Source organism: Podarcis vaucheri, assembly GCF_965113315.1.
Source record: "Podarcis vaucheri genome assembly, chromosome: 5".
Taxonomy (NCBI): Eukaryota; Metazoa; Chordata; class Lepidosauria; order Squamata; family Lacertidae; genus Podarcis; species Podarcis vaucheri.
Genome location: NC_138763.1, coordinates 84,673,039 through 84,694,717, shown reverse-complemented (window position 1 = coordinate 84,694,717; position 21,679 = coordinate 84,673,039). Strand labels below are relative to the sequence as shown.

The following is a 21,679-nucleotide window of genomic DNA, read 5'->3' as shown; positions in this document are numbered from 1 at the left end:
TGTACTATATAAATTTCTCCCACATCTCCTTAATAGTATATTTATACAATGCTCTCTTCTGCTTCCCTTCACTCTATTGTATGAATCTCCTGCATTGTTTTTTCCTCACCCCCTCTCACTCTTTTGATATATTTCCAAAACACAGTCTATCTTTTTTAAAAAGCGCCCCCCCATCTTCTGTCAGTCTTTCTTGGATTATTATTAGTGCCAGGTAACTAAACCGAAATTTAAAACATTTCTTCTAGCCTTGTTTTTGCAGTGTGTGTATGTGAACACCATTTTGTACTCTTAAGAATACACAATCTCTTTACTCCATTTATCAGATACACACACCATTTCTCTCTCTTCCCCCTCTCCATGGGTAGTCTGTCCATTCGGAGGGCACCTGTTTTACTTAATTGAACATACTAAAATAATATTATCAAAAATGTAAATGAAAAGGTAGAAATCAGATTCTCAGAGGCTTAGTGAGGGCAGCTGGCCAGGCAGAGTGACACTGTTGCTGTTTTTAACTGACCCAGAACCCATATCCTAATATACTGTATAGGATGTTGCACTGGATATTGCTGGTGAGGAAGAATTTTTTTATTTTATAAAAGTGACCACTCTTCAGTGCAATTGGATTTAGCAGCAGTCCCCTCGAAGGGCCATGACTGACCTGAATTCATCATAGTGCTTGTCTCTTGCAGTGAGCGAGGGGTGGCAGGGACATGTAACATTGGTTGCCTGCCTTAGCATAATTCGTAACAGCACCGAGCTTGTCAGTGCATCTGGTGTGAAGCTGAGGATACTTCGAATGGTGATTGTGGAGTTCATTATTGCAAGAGGTTATGCTTCAGCTTTTCTTCTTAGCTGTGTGTTTATTTGGGGAGGGTTTTTAGTGCTACAGTGTAGGTGTAAGGGTTGATTTTAGTGGAATACACATATTTGGTATATTTTTAGTGACATATAAAAGCTGAAATGTTTTGTGAGCTGTTGTGAGCCTACAGGGGTGATGGTGGGCTATAAATCTGAATAAGGGAATCTTAAGTGCTGCCAAACCCACATTCAAAAAGCACCTGATTTAATTTTGGTTCTCTGGGTCCAAGCTCTGACCAGAAATTACCCTGCTCAGCATGAGCTCTAATGAAATCCTGGCTCCTGCTGGTTTGGCTGCAGGCTCATTTTTGCTAATGGTATGGCTTAGGAAAATGATTGGACTAAACCCATTAGAAAAATTTACAGTTGCAGATCTTTGTAGGAGGATTGTGAACACAGCTGTCTTCTCTTCAATTATCGCTTAAATTTGATTAGATTGAACCTTTGGGTTCTCTTGTCATGCTTTACACGCTGTTCTCTAATTTTTGTTTGTTTGCTTGCTTGTGGTACGCTGGGTGTCCGTGCATATAGGTGTGTGGCTTAACAAACTGAACTTCCATAGTCTTGCAAGTTGGTGGAAAATGGGTTGGTTTGTAGGGTACATCAAGCAGAACCTTCAACAAAATTATGCAGTGCTGTTCAGGACTCCTGCCAGTCCGTTCCATTATTCTCTGCTTCTCCCCTGCCCTCTATTTTCCATCTCCTCCAACAGTCAGTCAGCATTTCATGCTCACTAAGTATTCTCAGTTCTCATTGGACTGTTTCCAATTGAGGGAAGGATTTCTCCCCTAAAGGTTTTGGGTGTGGGTGGTGCTGTTTTGGCTTCATGAAGACTACATCGGAGAACGGAGTTCGCACTATGGCACAATGTAAAATGTCTCAGCGTAGTGTAATTCAGTGTGCATGGCCCCAAACACTGAATTCCATCACCCTCTCCCTGTTTGTCTTTCCCACCCACCCAAGCCAATAAGCATTATATTGCTATTGCACATGCCTGGACTTCACTTCGCAAGAGACACCACAGTCTCATGTATAGGTGGGTGATGGCATTTTGGCTGTAAAGTAACTGACACTTGGAGAATTGAGGTCACTTTAGGTATATATGATGGTGTGTGGCCAGCCCTTTAATTCACATCACATTTGATTTTACCATTTATAGTTAATGTTGCTTGGATCTAAATTGTGGATGTTGTTTAACAGAATCATCTTTATTCTGACCCAGGTTTTCAACACTAAATAGAAAAGGGTGACTACTTTGTCAAGGCATATCTGCATGACAAACTTAACCTAGTTTAATAATCCCTTGTCATGGCTGGATCACTTCGTATTGAGATTTAGGCTTTCAGAGGCTTTTTTTTCTCCATAGGGGTGGGGGACCCAGAGGCTGATAGTTCTGATTGGTTTGCAGATATAGTGGTACCTCAGTTTACGAACTTAATCCGTTCCTGAAGTCCATTCTTAAACCGAATCCATTCTTAAACTGAGTCGTGCTTTCCCTAATGAGGCCTCCCACCGCCAGTGCCCTTCCACCATTCGGTTTCCATTTGTAGACCGAGGTAAAATTTGTAAACCAGAAAACAATTTCCAGTTTTGTGGAGTTCATAAACCGAATAGTTCGTAAACAGGACTGTTTGTAAACCAAGGTACCACTGTATATCTCTGGGATTTTCTAGCCCAGTGCTTCTCAAAGAGCCTAGCACTTGCCAATCAGAAGGTCGGCGGTTCGAATCCCCACGATGGGGTGAGCTCCTGTTGCTCAGTCCCTGCTCCTGCCAACCTAGCAGTTCGAAAACACGTCAAAGTGCAAGTAGATAAATAATAAATAGGTACCTCTCCGGCGGGAAGGTAAACAGCGTTTCCGTGCGCTGCTCTGGTTCGCCAGAAGCGGCTTATTCATGCTGGCCACATGACCTGGAAGCTGTACACCGGCTCCCTCGGCCAATAAAGCGAGATGAGTGCTGCAACCCCAGAGTCAGCCACGACTGGACCTAATGGTCAGGGGTCCCTTTACCTTTACCACCCTATACCCTGAGGTCACAGAGCGGTTCACAGAAAAGATCGACATAAAACCTCCAATATATAGAATCAAAATAAAAACAACAACCCAATAACAACACCCCCCCCAAGAGCCACATTTTAAAATGGCATAGAATGACAGTCAGATCACCCAAAGGCCTGGTTAAAAAGGAATGTTTTTGCCTGGTGCCTAAAGGTGTATAATGAAGGCGCCAGGCAAACTTCCCTGGGGAGAGAATTCCACAGATGGGGAGCCACTGCAGAAAAGAGCAGTCTTCAGAGGCAGGCCTACATATAACGCATTGCAATAATCTAACCTTCTACCTTATCTGTTGTGATGGACCTTTCTCCCCCCATGTACCAGGGGTCTGTCTGTCTGACTCCAGCTGCAAAAGCTGAAGCCACTGAACAGAATCTTGGGCTGGGGTTGGGGTGTTGCCGTGGGTGAGGGTTGTTGCTATTATCAATATTAAGTTTGTGTTTCTTTGTTTTAGATCTTATTATGATTGATGTGGAAATTGCTTTATTAGGTTGGGTACTTTTTGGCATTTTATTTCTTGCCACCTTGAGCATGGTTTTAACTCTGGAAGAACAACCACCACATTTTTCGCTCCATAAGACGCACCAGACCATAAGACGCACCTAGTTTTTGGAGGAAGAAAACAAGAAAAAAAAAATTCTGAATTTCAGAAGCCAGAACAACAAGAGGGATTGCTGCGCAGCGAAAGCAGTGATCCCTGTTGCTGTTCTGGCTTTTGGGATAGCTCTGCAGCCTGCATTCGCTCCTTAAGACGCACACACATTTCCCCTTACTTTTTAGGAGGGAAAAAGTGAGCCTTATAGAGCAAAAAATACGGTACTTTGTGCTGACTCCATTGCATCCTCCTTGTGCCGTACAGCAGAGTTTTCTCTGGTGGTGCCAAGCCTTTTACATGCCGGTCCAGAGGCACCTGTGGAACTGACAGCGGCCCACTGTGTTTTTTGTGTGTGAAGCATTTCAGGTTGCTTAAATATGCCCCAACGGTGATTCTGTTGATGAACCTTGAAAGGTATCCAGAGCACCGTTTGATCCAGTTTTGTTGGATGAGTTAGAGTCGGTGCAGCTTGAGGTTGTGGACAAGGATGAGTATGGGTGACCACTTGTATTCTTGATCCTTGATCCTCATAACTGATAAAATTGAGTAGGGGATGGAGACAGCTGTTTAAGCCAAGGAGATGATGATTGTCTGTATATGGGAGGGGTCATTGCCCTGAATGGTTGTGCAGATTAGTTCCAGGGACAAAGACCAAATGAATGGGCAGCAGTGACTGTGGCAGAAGGAGGCCCCATTCTGAGGGAGGCCCACTGAGAGATTCCCAAACGCCTGTAGTGGACACTGGTTCTAAGGATTACTGGAACCATATTTGTGAAGTGATGAGAATATTTGTGATGTGCTGTAAGGATGCTTAGTAGGTAGTATTGTTCCTCTCTTTTTGTTCTCTGATAGATAGGAGACGAACACTGCAATCTAGCCCTATTTACCTGAGAGTAAGCCCCACCAAATTCCATGGGACACATTTCTAAGTAGACAAGGTTAGGATTGTGCTGTAAAACCTACAGATGTTGAGGCACTTTAGATTTAACTAGCACAGCAATTATAAACTGGCTCTGCCACCTAGGTATCTCTGTAATTTTTTTTCTGTCTAAGGTCATGGGAGACTTCATCATAATATCGCCTAAAGCATCTTAGTGTTATAACAGTTTAATTGAGAGGGATGTATCACTGATTACACTGTCTGTCTCGGCTCTTTTACTTGCATTTTTATTATGTCAACACTGGCCAGTTTTGGAAAGTTGAGTTGCCATTTGGTTCATTGATTGGGGTGCTACGTTTGGACTGGTCAGATATTGGTGAGGCTCTCCCTGGGTGGCCTTAGGGAAGAAGCCACCATTACTCAGCGTCAGTTCCCCATCTGTAAAATCAGAATATTAATCACTTACCCCTTAAGATTTTGGCAGGGATGACTAAGAGAATGGTCATAAAGCACTTTGCATATATGTGTAATCCCTCAACTCACTAAGTAAGTCCTCAGCTCACATAGGGATGACATTCTGGGGGTTGTGCCTAAAGCCAGAATTGCATATAGTTAAAACACAATGGGTGCAATGGCAGGTGTGATTGCCAAAGTCTTTTCCCTTCTGGACCCCTACCCCCTTTCCACCCGCTCTATCTATCTATCTATTGTGTAAAGCTAAATGTGCACAAGTTGAATGCACGTGTTGAGGGTTCTCTCTCTCTCTCTCTCTCTCTCTCTCTCTCTGTGTGTGTGTGTGTGTGCGTGTGTGTGTGAAATATATATAAACACCTTGGCCTGCCTAACAGAGGCAAAACATTAGTTAATGTACTTCTACAACAATTAGCTAACTGAAATTAGGTCTTGAAGATACATACAACTTTAAATAGTTCAATCTAAAATGCGTTCAAATGTGTGTTATCGATACAGTAATAAGATAGGATCTTTGTAGTATTGAGTCCCAGCCTATGTTGTGTTATCATTGTTTCCATTTTTAGTGGTTATCATATGCTCCATCAAAAGACCTGGAAAGGGATAGCTAACTACTTTCTTTTTTTCCTTATGTTTCTATTAGGAAAAACCTTGTGCATTGTGGATTCAGGCATCGCTTCCAGCTCCCTTCCACCTTTTCTCCCTGTTTGTTAAGAGCTCCTGTAAGCTAATTGATGGTGACCTCTTCAGAGAGTTAAAAGGTAATTATTTGCCCGTTTAGGTGTTCTGCCTGTTAAGTTTCTTCCTGTTAAGTTTTCTCATGGGGCAGGGAAGAGCAATGGATGAGATCTAGATTAGTTTGTCTGTGCAGAAATTTTTATTCATACGTCACTTCTGAGCTTACATTAATTGCTTTCCCTCCCTTTACAATATTTAATACTTTTTATGTATTAGGAGGCAGTGCTCTTGATACATTTTGTACACACATTCCAGTTTGTATTCCTTGCATGGACAGCATTCCTTTCGAGGGCTAGTATAGACATAATGCTGGGAGATCATTCAGAATCATGTGGTTCCTACTCTCCTCTTCTCTCCAGCAAAATATTTTCTCTGCTGGTTCTAACTAGATGCCCTTAACTAGCTTCCAATCCTAGCTAAGGGGGACCCTGGTGAACATTTTTCATGGTTAGCTGAGATGCTGATGTAAATCTTAAGTGGAAGAGAGGCACTTAGTGGAATGGGCTGCCTCTTACCAAAGCCTGCTCCCCATATCTTAAGCAGGGTGGTGAGTAGTGGTAGTTATTACTTCAGTTTGCATGCTACTTTTCCACACAAATCTTCCAAAAGTGACTCACAACACATCAGCAGCCATACAACAACAAAACTAATACAATATTATAGTGAATAGTCTTATACCAACTCACTTCAAAACATATAACATCCAAATATGCAGTTCATTTTTATTGATTATAAACAGAATCATATAACAAAATAACACTGCTTTCCAAAATATTTGGTCCAGAAAAAACTCATCAAACTTTTTCTCATAAAATTATATCCCCCTTCACATATATTTGAAGGTCAAGGAAGGCCCACTAAATATCTTTACATTTATTCAGAATTTCTCTTTTTATACAAGTCATTTTCTCATTGGTGGCAAATTCCTTAAAAAATATTTGCTTCAGGATTTGTAAAGAAAAAGTCATGTTTTCCTTTAGACATGTGATGGGGCAACTTATTTTCCCTTTAATACTTTGCAAGGTCAGCAAATCAAACTTTGAATTATGAGCAACCTGCCTAGTAGTGGGATCTTCTGCTGATACTTACATCTTCACAGATTCTCAGTGATAATAGTTTCTCAAGACTGAGGGATGCCAACCACCACAATTTATAGAAGTTAAAATGCAAAAAGCAATCGGCAAAATAAAACATTACAAACAAAATTCAGTTACAAAAAAACCAAGCAGAATAATTAACAGTAAGACAAATATTATCTGAAACAAAAGAACAACTTTACACGTATAAGTTAAATACAAAAATACAAAAAAGAAATCCAGGTATAAAGTATCATTAGCAACTAGACAAAATAACTGAGCAGCAGCTACAACCTACTTCTGTCCCAGTGTAACATATCCCAAACACATCCTTCACATTCCCTTACATACAATGCACACTCTCAAGCATTCCCACCAGCCATACCCATGAAGACACAGTTAACCCCCAGCTCGGCATTTGTCACAGACTGTTTCCTCTACTAGCCGCTGACAAGAATTGTGAATGCATGTAAAGTAAGCTAATAATTTTTTTTGTTGGCTATTTAACTTTGGTGCACTTAATTTCCATAGCTAACCCACCCATTTATCATTGCCGTCCTTCTCCACTTTGCCCCTCTGAAGCCTTTGCAGGCTTTTAGCTGCAGATGTGCTTCTGTCTACAAGTGTATGGCGTTTCAGGGTTCCCTTTTTGTAGGCAAGATGTGTAAGTGTATTTTATGCCTGATTATACTGGGCAGGTGTTTTTTGTTTTTTGAGAGGGATGTTCTCAAGGGTACCAGAGGGGAATCCTGGATTTGACACTTGGTTTTCCACAAGGGTCCTTCTGAAAATCCTGTCCATAATCCTTTCCAAGCATTAAGAAGCATTCCTTTTAACCACTTGCAATATTGGGAAGAGCATCGCTTCTGGTAATAAGGGAAGTAATTCGTAATTGTGCACTTTCAGTAGGAGATTTTATACACACACACACACACACACACACACACACACACACACACACGTGTGTGTGTGTGTGTGTGTGTACATCATATAGAATAAATATTATTATCACCCCAACACACTTTGGGCGTCAATAGAAGTAGGTGAATATGGAAAAGTCTTTCCTGCTTGGTTCACAGTGAAGAAGATGGGAGATGAGGAAAAATATTATTCAGCCTCTTATAGCTGGTCATTTGTGTACTAGAACAGAGCATCAGGCTTTATAGGACTAGCCCTTCTTTGAGAAGCATTTGGGAACCAGCTGGCCAATTGAAGGCTTCTTCCAGAGCCAACTGGATTTCCCTGAAGCTCATGCCATGTAATTACCTGTCTGTTGCTTTGTCTCTTACTTCCTTATGCAAGGATGTGTGCCAAATTTGCAGGAGGCTTAATCTGCAGAGAGAGAGAGAGAGAGAGAGAGAGAGAGAAGGGAAATATGTCCCTCCCTTTCTCACACTCTTAAAACAAAAACAAAAAAAAGCACCCACCACCCAACTGATCCCCAAAATCTTGACTAAAAATGCAAGGTACCTTCTGCTTTAGTCAGGTAGTCCATGAACCACAGAGACTGGAAGGAACTGAAAAGGTTTGGGAGGAAAGGGAGAAAAAATGCTGATCTGAAGGAGCAAATTTGTAAGACTGAAATTCATTCAGACTGGAGCTGTGTCTGGAATTGGTAACTAGATGAGTGAGTGTGCATGTCTGGGCTGATCTGCGTACCTGGGTGGCAGCTCTTGCAAAAATCTAGCATCACCAGGAGAGTTCATTTCTAGTTCTTGGGTCCTTTGAAGCTGCCGCAAAATCATACAGGTGAGACTATCCACGTCTTTGAGCTTCTGGTGCCTGGTTTACTAGTTTTTCTAACCAGGGTCCCTCCAGTTCTCTGGCGTTCTGACAATACCACTTATTTGAAATCCTATATACAACTAGCAAGTTCATTGTTCAAGTGAGGATTCATATGTAGCCAAAGTGGCTAGGGATGCAAAGAGGAATTAGCAGTTCACAAAACAATATACAACCTGAGATCTTTCAAAATTTGCACTTTTCCAAATTTTGCAGTGCAGTTCTCCCATCAAAAAGTGTGTGTTGGAAATCATGTATTAGGGGAAAGAATTCATGTATTGCACATACAGAGTTCAATAGATTATGGGAAAGTGTGTATAGAGGGAGAAATATATCCTAAAAGGCGGGTGCATTTTCAGGCCAGCTTTATAAATAAAACAATTCCCTACTGATTGATTGAGCAGGGATATAAGTAAGGTGGTCTGTGAGATACCCTGGATCCAAGTTGTTAAGGGCCTTCTAAATAAATGCAAGAACCATGAGCCTGGCCTGGTAGCAAAGGGGCAGCCTATGCAAGCTTTTGGGCACTAATGTTGTGTGCTGGCAATAGACCAGGCATAGGCAAACTCCGGCCCTCCAAATGTTTGGGACTACAATTCCCATCATCCCTGACCACTGGTCCTGTTAGCTAGGGATGATGGGAATTGTAGTCCCAAAACATCTGGAGGGCCAGAGTTTGCCTATGCCTGCAATAGACTGTTCATATCTAGCCACAATGTTTTGCATCAGCTGGACATAGGCCTAAGATTAGCCTCCCCGCCCCAGCACATTGCAATAAAGCCTTGAGGCTACTGATGCAGGAATCACCATGGCCAGTCTATCCCTGTTCAAGAGTGGCCATAGATGGCATACCAAAAAAGCACTTCTAGTCACCAAGTCTACCTGAGCCTCCAGCGACAAAGATGGCTCAAGGGTGATGCCCAAACTGACCATCTAGAACATGGACTGGCCAGTCTCCCAGACACAGGATCCACCAATCCACAATGCCTCCATTTCCCCAGGGCTCCCCGGCCCTCATCCATTTCACCACTGTTTACAGACTATGGTCCACATCATGCACAGCCTCTCCTGACCCAGATGTTATGGAGAAGCAGAGCTGTATGTCAGCATAGTATTGGGGCGGGGCGGGGGGGGGAGAGAATCTGAAGGAGCAGGCAGCAGAAACCTCTTGAGACATTTGGCTGAGCTGCTGGGCTTCCATAGCGCACATGGGAGCAAGCAGCAGCCCTATGGCCACATCTTCCCTCAGTGTAATCTGAAAAATGGTGGCTGTGGGTGAGAGAGGTGGCAGAGATGAAGGGAGAAGTGGCAGAGCATGAAAAGGGCTGATCCTGCCCAGTGCGTGTATGTAGCACTCTACCAACTGACAGATTACCCCCTGAAAAAATATGGCCCTTGATGAAGACAAGGGTGCCAGTCCCTGTCACAGGATGATCTGGGAAACAGATGGCATATGCAGGGGACTTAAATGTATCCGTACTCTATTAGGAGGGACACTTACCATTTTTACCATCATAAGTACTTTGTTCAGAATTTTAAAAAATCACTATTTTTCACTTTTTTAAAAAACACCAAATGAAGTATTTTCTTCTTCTTAACCTTTCGTTTATATCTCTGCAATCTCCAAACTGAAAGGTGATACTGCTTCTAGCTAACATATTTTAGGCGTGTGACACTCTGGTATGTTAAGCAGTGTCTCTAATAACTTATCTTTTGGTGTGGTAAGCCGGCTTTGTTTGTGTTCTTCTGTGCTGTTACATAAATCAAGTGCAGCGTTCCGAAAGCTTAGAGCAACCTTTCAGCAGGATATTTACTTAGTGTTTGGATTTTATTTTAAACCAAACCTTTGAGATAAGTTTGAAGTTGAAATTCCTAATTGGGCAAGCGCAAACCATTTTCTGAGGGCAATTGCAGCAATGTAGGGCTGTCTTCTCAGTGATCATTTGCCGATAAGAACAAATATTTATGCGTGAGTTGGGTGTGTGGTTTAAGGTCACCATTATGTATAGACAGCTAGCATTTGCATAGTGTTTTCTCTACAAAGTGAAACTTGTAAAAACTTGTAAAATTCAGAATTCAAGCCTGATAGAAATTCCACAAGCATCACTATAAGATTAGCCTTGCTGCATATGGGAAGTACCATATAAGCTTTGCTAAGATCCTTGGCAAATTTCAGTCCCTTGCCGTGACCTAGTTATTTCGTTGCTTTCCATTGCTAAGAATGTGCTATGTATTTTTCCTTTGCTGCTCATCTTTAAAATTAGGGATGTATGGCACCATCCCCACAAGCCAAATATTTCCCTAGTCTTCTTGATTTTTTTTTTGATTTTTTTTTTTTTTGCTTCCTTTTTAAATTCCTAAAAGGTTTCATCTAAGCAGGAGTCTCCAGATTTGACTCAAAAACACTCTAGCTAAAGCTGGTGGCATTTTCTATTGAGAGTGATCCACAGATCACTAGACTGCCATTGTCTTGTACCTACTAACACAGGAGTCCCCAAACTAAGGCCCGCGGGCTGGATAAGGCCTGAGGGATTCGTTTATCCGGCCGACGCTAACTGCCGCTGCCCACTCTTACCGGCACTGCGCTCCGCGGCTGTCCTCTTCTGGGTCAGAGGAGCACTGGAAATAGCTTGTGCACATGCGCAAGCATTATGTGCGCATGCACAAGCGTTATTTCTGGTGCACGTCTGGGTCGGAGGAGGCCCTTGCGCATGCGCACAAGCTATTTCCAGTGCTCCTCCGACCCGGAAGTGGCCGGAAATAGCGTGTGCGCACACATATAGGCCCGCGCTCCCCTGCCCTCCGGCCCACCAGATCAGCACTGGAGACACCAGCCCAAGGCGCAATAAGTTTGCTTGACCCCTGTACTAACAGGTATAAGTGTAACTGTGGTTAACAAGAAGATGAGCTCTGAGCTGGGAAGTCCCTGGTCAAAACCTTACTTGGATGCAAATGTACCAGGTGGCTTTGGATAAAAGCAGCTGTTGACCCAGTTCACACACAATGCTATGCTAAATCATACCTTAGCAAGAACTAGCAAATGTGTAGGCTCCCAAAATGAAGGTTGTGACCACTGCACCCTTTCCCCCTCCTGCTGCAGCTGTGTTGTCCAAGGCTAAGCTGTGGTTAGAATTATGCTCTAACCCAATCTTGTGTTTTGTCTCATTCAAGACATACATATCATGAGCAGGAAGCCAAGGTTTCTTCTTTGTTCATAGCTCCTGGTTCGTTCCGGAGAGACAAACTATTAGTTGCTAATCTATACCATGGCTTCCCTCCAGACACAGTGGGGTCTATTTTACTGAGGTTGCCCTGAGCCTCAGCAAGGCATTTCACTGCTTTCTGAATACCTCTGGGGTCAGTACAATAGGGGGTGAATCCATTCCCCTTTCAGCTGGAGAGTAAAGTAGGGAGAGACTTGCACTTGTGGCTGTACTGGGCCCTGGCCATGTTGGAATGCCTCCAATGCTCAGTATGATGTGATCTGCCCCCACTTGAATAGTGGAGGCAGCGTGAGTGGTGAACGCAGGCCTTGGTCAGCTCCCAAAGCCAGTCATAATCTGCAGCACTTTGCTTACAAGTCTATTGATTACTAAGATGATGTTTGTAGATTTTGCAATTGCAATGTATCATACGATTTTTTGTTAATGAATTAGAACTGTAGATCTGTAAAGGTGTCCTGTGGTGTGTGTGATATAGATATAGATATGGATATAGATATACCGTATTTTTCGTTCTATAGGACGCACATTTCCCCCTCCAAAAATTAAGGGGAAATGTGTGTGCGTCCTATAGAGCAAATGCAGGCTGCGCCGCTAAGCCCAAAGCCAGAACAGGAAGACAGAGCACTGCGGAGCGCTCCGTCTCGCTGCTCTAGCTTGGGGACGGCTGCGCGCAAACCTCTGTAGGGCAGCGGGGCGCTGCGCTCCAAAGGCTTCAGGGATCTTTGAGGCTGGCGGTGGGGCAAAGCAGCGCTTCCCCCCACCGCCAGCCCCACAAGCTCTGGTGAATGTACCTTGAACGCACCTTGTTTTAGAGGGGGAGAACAAGAAAAAAAAAAATTCCCTATTCTCCCCATCCTATGGTCCGGTGCGTCCAATGGAGCGAAAAATACAGTAGATATAGATCACAGCACTACAGGCAGTGTCTACCCTGAATCCATGACTAGGGAAAACAAAACTGTTGAGATTAAATAGGCAAGTTTCTTTTCCTTTATCACTTATAGAGGTCTGTCTTGATTATTCTTTCTTGCCAGTACAAGATAAATATGCAGTTCTGATGGAATCTGCAGGGTGAAAAACATCACTCCATCTGTGGTCTACATATGAGCTGGAGAAGTTTGTGTACTTAAGTTGCCTGCTTTGTTCTTTATAGGAGAGGGATCACAGGAAGGGAATAATGTGTATGTCCATCATCTGTCCCCAGTTACCCTCATCAATTTGTGACACAACAACTCCTATAGCATGGGAATGGAGAAAGAGAGAAATAATTTCTTAATCCTGCTGCTGACATGATATGTCATTTTGTAACGAGATGCCAGCAGTGCTGAATTCAAAGGCAGCAACTGAGTTTTGTTCACCATTTAAGTCGCCTGGCTTGAGCCCCATAGTTTCCTAAATTCTACTGTGTGGTTTTTCATTTGTGATACAGAGTTTATAGCCATTTCCTTGTATAAAAGCACTGCCATGAAAGAAGTGGTCATAGTTTCTTGGTGAGTAACCTCCAATTTTCCAACATCAAAAAAATAAAAGAATGTAGGAGGCCTGTTTTAGGATTCCAACCCCCCCCCTCACTTTATTATTTACTTTCAGAGAGCATGAGGACAGTTCATATGGGATTTTCAGTGGTCTCCTATCCAGGCACCAGGTCAGCCATGTTACAGCAGTGGGTACTCCTGGGATATGCAGAGTAAAAAAATTAAAAAGTTTTTTTTTTTTTAAACACCTCTGCTTTAGGCATGACAACGTCATAAAGCCAGCACTGGTTAAAGAAGTTCAGTGAGTTGCTTTGGGTAAGCTCCTGTCTCTCAACCTGTTGTATTTCACAGGGTTGCTAGCATAACATGGGTTAAGACCTGGTGTAGGATACTGTTTCAGGCAGGGGTATCGCTAACCTGTTGCCATCCAGATGTTGCCATCCATCATCCTTGAACTCTGGTCATGCTGGCTGGGACTGATGGAGTCCAACATCTAGATCAGGCTTCCTCAAACTCGGCCCTCCAGATGGTTTGAGACTACAATTCCCATCACCCCTGACCACTGGTCCTGCTAGCTAGGGATCATGGGAGTTGTAGCCCAAAAACATCTGGAGGGCTGAGTTTGAGGAAGCCTGATCTAAATGACCACAGATTGGCCACCTCTGGTCTAAGAAAAAAGACTGGATAGCGAAGTTCACATATTCCTCTGCCATGGAAGACAGTCGCCTCCCGTCTCCACTTCCTGTCTGAAATATGGCAGTAACAAACTTTACCTACCTTATAACGTTATTGGAAGGATTACAACTCAATACTGTATGCAAAGTTTCTTGAACATTCAAAAGCATTTACCCGTATATCTCAAGCATTATCTCTTCACTAGAAATATATACCACCTTTCATGTAAGTATCTCTGTGTGTACATCACATTAAAAACTCCAAAGATGTACAAATGGGGAAACAATGATCAGAAAAAAATGTATGTGTGAAATATTTTTATAACCTGCGGTATGTTGGGATAAACTGCTAGGAAAGAGGGGTGGGATACAAATGCAACCGACAGAGAGAGCTTCTGATGTTTTTCTCTGGATTGATAGATGTGCTGGTGCAGAGCCAATGCTAGTTTCCTTTTAACTGCAGCTATGAGGTTGGGAAAGAGCTGCAGGAGTATGAGCTCCTTCTTTTTCCTCTCCTTCCCTCGCAAACACAGGTAAAGGACACATCAGTATTTATATTTGCCAAGGCTAAGACCAGATTGGGCTTCCATTTAAGTAGGATTCAAAGGCATGGTTTAATACTAGTTTTGAATCCTAGTTCAATGGGACTCCTGGTTATCCCAGGAGCTAATGTTGATACCAATGTATCCTGTAACCACAGTTAAGAAGGGGCCACTGCTAACACTTGCTGTGGCCTTAAAATTTCCTAACTTGCTGTTTGGGTGAAGCTGGCGTAGGCTGTCTCTGGAGGAACAGGATAAGGTTGCATCTGCTTGGGAATATTCCCATGGTACTGCACTATATAAAGTCTTCTGAGACAAGCGTGATACTGCACTATAAAGACTTTAAAGTGCAGTACCATGCGTGTCTCATCAGAAAGTCCCATTGTAGAGCATATTACCTTAGAAAGTGTTTGTTAAGTCTGCAGCCATGCCAAAACAACACTGTTGTCCTTACACTGATGCAACACTGGCGTAACTTAGTCATCATCCTACACTTGCTCACCGCAAAAGCCGAGAGAAAACTGCTGCTACAAAAAGCACAGACTCAAACAACAAAGGCCACACCCTGTGGCAACACTGCTGGAACAGCAGCAGGCTGAAACAACTGCTGCCTCCATGGCAACATTCCTGGTGCCCCCCAGTCATGGGCTGGCATGACGATGTTGGCCCTGTATGAAGGCAGCTAATGTAGGAGCCAATACACTCACAGTGATAGGATTTATCCCAGTCCCATTTCACATGTAACACATATCTCACTAGGCACAGCAAAGCCACAGTGTCCTGCATAACAGAAACTGCCATGGCACAGGCAGCATGAACTCAGCGACTGAAAGCAAAGCACAACACCTGCATGACCTCTTTTGACACGCAGATCTGAGGCCAAGCTGTTCTTCTGCAAGCGAAGGTACATGTAAGTGTATGGCAAGTCGAAGCAGTGGTTGGGACAGGATGCCTGGCATTCAGCCACAGTTTGCTTACATACCAGTGAGAGTGCATCCCCACCCTTTGTCTCTATTGTGGGAAACACATATCCCAGCTGTTTGATTGTTTCACTCATGTCAGGGATAGCTCACCTGTGTGCATTACCCATTCAGCATGTTTGCCACACTTTTTGCACATTGTAGTGTCGGGGAAAAGAGATATAGGAGACTTTTGAAGCCACAATACCTTGAAGCATAGAATTCCCCCTTCCTTTCTTTGTCTATGAGGGGTCCCAGCAACAAAGTTCTCCCTTGTGTCATGTTGGGAAGCTGCAATGCTGACCACTGCTGGGGTAACCTAGAAAAAAGCAGTCATCTGCTGTCTATATAGATATATATATATCACACACCCATACGTACACTGTTTAGATAGGAGTTCAAGTCAAATCACCTCTTGGCTTTAATAGAGTATGTATTACAAGTACCCTTAGCCTGTAACTGGCAAAATACTTAAGGAAAACATAAGCATTGTCAGTATGCTAAACAGAAATCAATTACTTTGAGTTTTGTTTTTCAAATGTACAACACCTATCTATTTATTATGGGCACTTTAGAATTGATAGTGATAATTGGTGCAACTGTACCCATGATTTGTGGAGGAGACTGGATGTGTGCTAGAAGGTTAGGAAATTACATTCTTGGAGAGAATTTGGAAGATAGATTTTCATTCATGCTTAGGATCAGATTCTGATGAGTCACTATATTCAGCAATGAAAAGATATTCCATAGCTTAAAATGATATGAACATTAATTCCTCCATGAATTTGACTGACATGGAAATATTTGAATTCCTTACTTTTCAGCTAGTAGGCTGGACCATATGCCTCTCATATAAAGTAGGAAAAGCAAGCAATCATTAAGCTTTGCTGCTATGGATTTGTCACACAACTGTCTGCGGTAGTAAAATATGCAGACTTTCATCAATTGAAGTTATCAGTTGTATCTCTCTTAATTTTTTTACACTGTTTTCTTTGTATAATATTGGAGGGTGTGCTTAAATTGATGTAACATTGCAGTATGGAAACTCTGCCTAAATGAACTTGCCACCTTTATGTTCTTCTTGACACCTGCATTATCACTCCATAGATCATTGCCTGAGTACCCCTTGCCCTGCACACCATCACCATTATATTTTGTTTTAAGTTTCCCCAGCCTGCTACACTGATCAAAAAGCTGAGGATGTTTCTTTAGCGCTCACCAAAAACATAATTGCCCTATATTGTATGTATCAACAGTTTAAAGTTCCAGATTTTTAAATTTTACCTTTTTCAGAGAAGGAATTAAGGTGCTTACAGATGTTCTAGAAAGGCACCCAGACTTAACACCCATGGCATGTAAACCGTGAACATGTTCTACCATGTGAGGTAGCACATGCTCACTTACAACTTGGGAGTCACCATTTACTCACACTTTATGCTTGTTTTTGCCACCCCAATCTTCCTCTGCAGGTTGGAGAGTAGCATAGCCAGAAAAGTAGGCTGTAGACTCCCCCTTAACAACTAGTTCCCTTCCCTCCACCAGCAAGGTCACTTTGAGGAAGTCAAGCATAGCACTCCCCCTCCCAACATTTCCCAAAATAGACTGCCTGAAAGTCCCATTGTCACAGCCATCCCTCCCATACCACTCCTTTGCAACTGGTCTGGCAAATGGGGCATAGAGTGCTGGGACTCAAGGGGCCTGATTGGGCCCTGGCGCCCCCAATTGCTGATCCCTAATGTAAGCAAAATGGGGGCCTCTGTTTTTATGGACAGCACATATAATTGATATTCTCGTTTTATAGAAATATGCCTCCTTTTCACTTCTGTTGCTTTTCCTATTTTGAAAACAAATCCCAGGCTTCGGAGTTCAGACATGCAAATCATTCAGCTCTGCACACATTGGGTCCCTTTCTTCTCTCTGCCTCCCCCCTGCCTCTCCCACATTGTGCTTGTGATCTGTGTTAATGCATTGATGGCACAGACTCTTGACTGCAAAGGGCTTGTACATTTTTAGGTCAGCTGTGGATTATGGCATCTTCCCCCTCATCACCCTAATAGCATTTGCATGCCGTCGCCGCTTGGTTTGAGAAGAAAGAGGGGGAAGCTGGATGGAGGAAGCTTGAACACCACATTGGTAATAAAAAGGGATGATTGGAAGTGTGTGATCCATGGCTCACCAGTGTGTGATCCATGGCTCACCAGCGTCACATTAGTAGCATCCCTAAATCAAGAGCTCATTCATTTTAACCAGAGGTTAATTAATCAAACAAGAGTGCATAAAATTATAAGCAGCTTTTAATGAAGTGAAGCAGCATTATTAGCAGTAAGCAAAATGCAGGCTACATTCGTCTGAGGCACTTGCGGCTTGGAGTGGACCAGCAGTTTGCCGTCGGCACTGCAAAGAAGTGATGGTGTCTTTTGGAAGCAACATGTGTCTTGCTCAGGGAGGTGTGCCATTTGTGTGGAAAGGAGAGAGGAAGCTTTTGGCAGGCTTTGTTTTCAGACTGCACACCTCTTCAGATAGCCCTGCGTATATGCAGATATTCTTTCTCTTGTGTGTGAATGGTTCTTAAAGACAACCTAACCATGTCTTATGTGCCTCTGTGTGTAGGGCATGATCCCCCTTGTCCATCTGGAGGAGAATGGAGTATGGCTCTTTATCAATCAGTCCCTAAGCTTCTCAAACAATTAGCCAGCTGTGGGGGCCAAGCTGGGAGGTGATATATCTCTTTTGCTTCAACCGCATGCTAGGTGGTGGACTGGGTCCAACACGTGTAGGCCCAAATGATGTAGCCATGCAAACTTACCCTCTGGCTTGGCAGTGCTGAGCATTGTGGTTTGCTTCTCCCACCTCCAGGTAGGCTGGAGTGAAGCAGAAGTGATTTTAAGTGGTGTGCATCATCATTCTGCTCATTCCCAGTAAGCCATGTTTTATCTTTTACTTACTGTGACATGCAAACCAGCCCATAGTAATCAAAGTAGACCAGCTCTCTAGCTCTAGAAATATAATGACTTTTGTTTTGCATTATCCACACTCTGCCTTACAAGGACTGATGGCTGGGTACTGGAAAGGCGCCATGGCTTCTTTGTTTTTCCTTGTCTGGCTGCAATTTTTTTCCTACACTGCTAGGTAATGCTGTGGAAGTTGGCCTACATTACCCAGAATGCATTCCATATTTATCTCTGCATCTGGAGATGTAAATGATAGTTTTGTTATTTTTGTGTGTGTCACTCACACTCTGGCATAAGGCAAAATTCTCTTGAAACTACTGTATAGTAGCAGAGAGGAAAATATGCCCTGCATTTTAGCTGTATTGTGTTTCCCTGAAATGTTTCCTACCATTTATTAAAACCTTTTGGGCCCTTGGTGCAGCCTCAACTTGATCCTACTGGCAAGGGCAGTTTGTAATGCTATTAGGATAGCCCAGCTCCACAAGCAAACCTACTGCTCTTTGTATGACGAAACACTCAAAAGCAGCCAGGCTGCTTCACATGCTACAATTTTAAAAAAATGAGTTTAGTGGCTACACATTACAAAACTAAATTGTATATTTCTAAAACTTAAGCATTTGAAACAGACCCCTTTTTGGTGGCCTCCCTCAGACTCTGACATCTCTGTCAGAGAGCCCACCTTCACCACCTACAACCCACCTGGGCTCATCAAGCTCTGACACACTCTTCTCATGCTTCCTGTGGATTGGGCCATTTCTTCCATGACATCTGCACGACAGTGTTCAAAATTAGCCAGGCACTGTCTTTCAGCCACTTGTGACCAAGTGAAGATGTTTGGGTGCCAGGATGGCACATGACTTCTCCACCCTCGGGATCATTGGATCTGAGCTGTTTTCACACTCTGATGCCCCATCCTGTAAAATTCTATCTGTTATTTTTGGAACCAAATTGCCTTTTCTGTGCAGCCTGAGCAGGAGCAGTCACCATTAAGAAAAAGAGGTCTGAATAGGCCAGTATATATGTGGACTGTCCCTGGATCAAGGGACGTTCCTTCTTTAAGTTCTCAATGTTCTTAACCTAGCTCATCAGAACTAGTTAGTTGTTTAACCTGAGAATCAATCACTGTCAGTCCATCATTTGAAAAATAAGACTTTGGAGCCATCTTGCCCCCAAATTAGACATTCCATTTTGGCAACTGTAACCTTTGTTTAAGGAACAATTTGGTGCCTAGCATATATATCTGAGTTTCTGAAGCTACTCCACAGGACTCCTGCACAACTTAGAACCCAGCAAGCTGAAATCACAAAGATGGCCAGCCTGGTGCTTGGTGAGCAGTCCTTTGCAGCCATCAAAAGCAGGAGATTTTGAGAGCTGCTGGTGGGCCACATTCCATGGCATTTGGCTTCAGGGGGAGCAAGTCCTGGTGGCCTGATTATTGTATGTGAACACAGTAATGTCTAAGCTTCTCCTTTTTTTATTCCGTGGACTGTGGGCAGTGTGGTATTGCATTGTATACTCAGGCAACATTTGACAGTGGAGAAGTCCACCATGAAGCATTGAGTGAGTCCTTATTGCAGAAGGTCATTAACTCCCCCAAGCCTTTAAAATGAACCATGTGATCCCTCTGAACATCAGTTGCAGCATTAAACTGGGCAGAATGCAGAGTCTCTGAGGGCTGTGGTAATTCCCTCAGCTTTCTCTGATATTAATGGTTTGCTGGGGAAATAATTGGGCGGCTTTGGGGTGGGGAGTACACCATACAGTCCAGCCAATTGGAGCTTGTACCCTCTTATGAGAGGCAAATTATATTCTTTGTGGAACTCTGAAATAATTACTGAGTTATTACTGAATTGTCATGCTTTAATGCCAGTCTGGAATAGAGACATTTAAAATTTACTTATGACTTGATTTAAAACAAGGCTTTTAAATGCATGACTCTTAACTATTAATTTGCTCATAAGAATCCCTTGGTATGCAAGGTCCTTTAAAGCCCTGTAGGGATAAAGTTAATGCATGTCTGTGAACTGTAGAAATATATCCAATCATGATTTGGCACTAAGGTGCAAGTTGTGGCAATGAGTGGGGTCCCCTTTTTCTTACCCCTGCCTCCAAATGCCAAGCTGCCTGTAGCTATTCAAAGTATTAAATTCCCAGGAGCAAAGAAAGCACAAGTCCTCAAGCAGCTCAGGGTTTTAGGAGCTACTGCTGTCATAAAGATACTGATGCTTATCTTTCATTCTGCCGGTGCTCCCCACGTTTGCATTCACACATGCATCCCTTGGTTTTTCACCACTTGATTACATTTGATGTCCAGTAGTAGAATGTGTGAACTGACCCCATAGAAAAAGATTCCTGACCTCTTCATACATGCAGGTGTTCACTTAATGATGAAAATCCATGTGTGAATGAACTGTGTCTGAAAGCCTTCAATGAACGGAAGGGCATGCTGCTAACCCTCAGTACAGTTCCTAATACACTTCATTTACACTTTCGAAAGTCCGCTTCCTCACGCCTATTTCCCTCATGTCTTTAAGATCTTACACTTAAGAGACAAGGACTGTCTGTATATTACCTGAAAGCAGTGTACATGTTTCTGAATGCCAGCAGCCACAGGACACAAGAAAACATTTGGGAAAGCAAGGGCTTCTGCCAGTTCCTCACAGGCCTAAACCACTATGGCAGACAGTGGGGCATTTTATAGTTGGCTTGGTATCTGTATGACATGTGAAACTGCCTAATGCTAAGTTTCACCCTTAGCAGCTCAGGATAACTGACAGCTGCTCTCCAGGATCTCAATAGCTCAGGTTCTGTTGAACTGGAAATGCCGAAGACTGAAGCAGTTCTAGGACCTTCTGAATGCAGAGTATGTGTTCAATCCCTAAGCTGTGAGTGTTGCATGTTGGCTGCAATGAATACTCATTAGTGTCTTCCATAATGAAGTTGGCACCAACTAGCCACAAAGACCCTCACAGTGGTGGAGTGCTTACAGATTCCAAGAAATGGGGACCTCATTTGCCTACCCAAGAGTTTGTCATCTCTTCTCTTGGAGTGGAACAATGGCTAAATGTTTAGCTATGTGCCATGATTTAAATTTAGTAGGAATTGATAACATTGATGTGGAGGCCATATTTAAGAACTCCTTGAATTATTAGAACATCAGGAAGCAACCACCTGAGAATGCCTCAGAAGTGAGGTTCAGGATATGGTCTACACAGTTGTGGTTCCCCAGCTTTGAGATATTTTCCTACCACTGAATCTAATCTCTCTTTGGCCTAGCTTAGCTTAACCTGTTATGCATCTGATAACATAGGGTCCTGCCTGATAAGCTCATGCTGGCATAGAACTGTTACTCTTTAATCTGTAGGTGGACTCTTTGGGCTTCTTCAGTCACAGATTTGCCT

General features: G+C 43.1%; 1 protein-coding gene across 11 annotated transcripts in view; it reads left to right on the top strand.

The window, feature by feature from the left end:
- ZMIZ1 (zinc finger MIZ-type containing 1) overlaps positions 1–21,679 on the top strand; it is a 381,786-nt gene that overhangs the window by 71,459 nt on the left and 288,648 nt on the right. For all 11 annotated transcript variants that reach the window (XM_082225135.1, XM_082225141.1, XM_082225142.1 and 8 more), the window contains exon 2: positions 5,504–5,621. The gene's annotated coding sequence lies outside the window, so the exon portion shown is untranslated. The remainder of the gene's footprint in view (positions 1–5,503; positions 5,622–21,679) is intronic.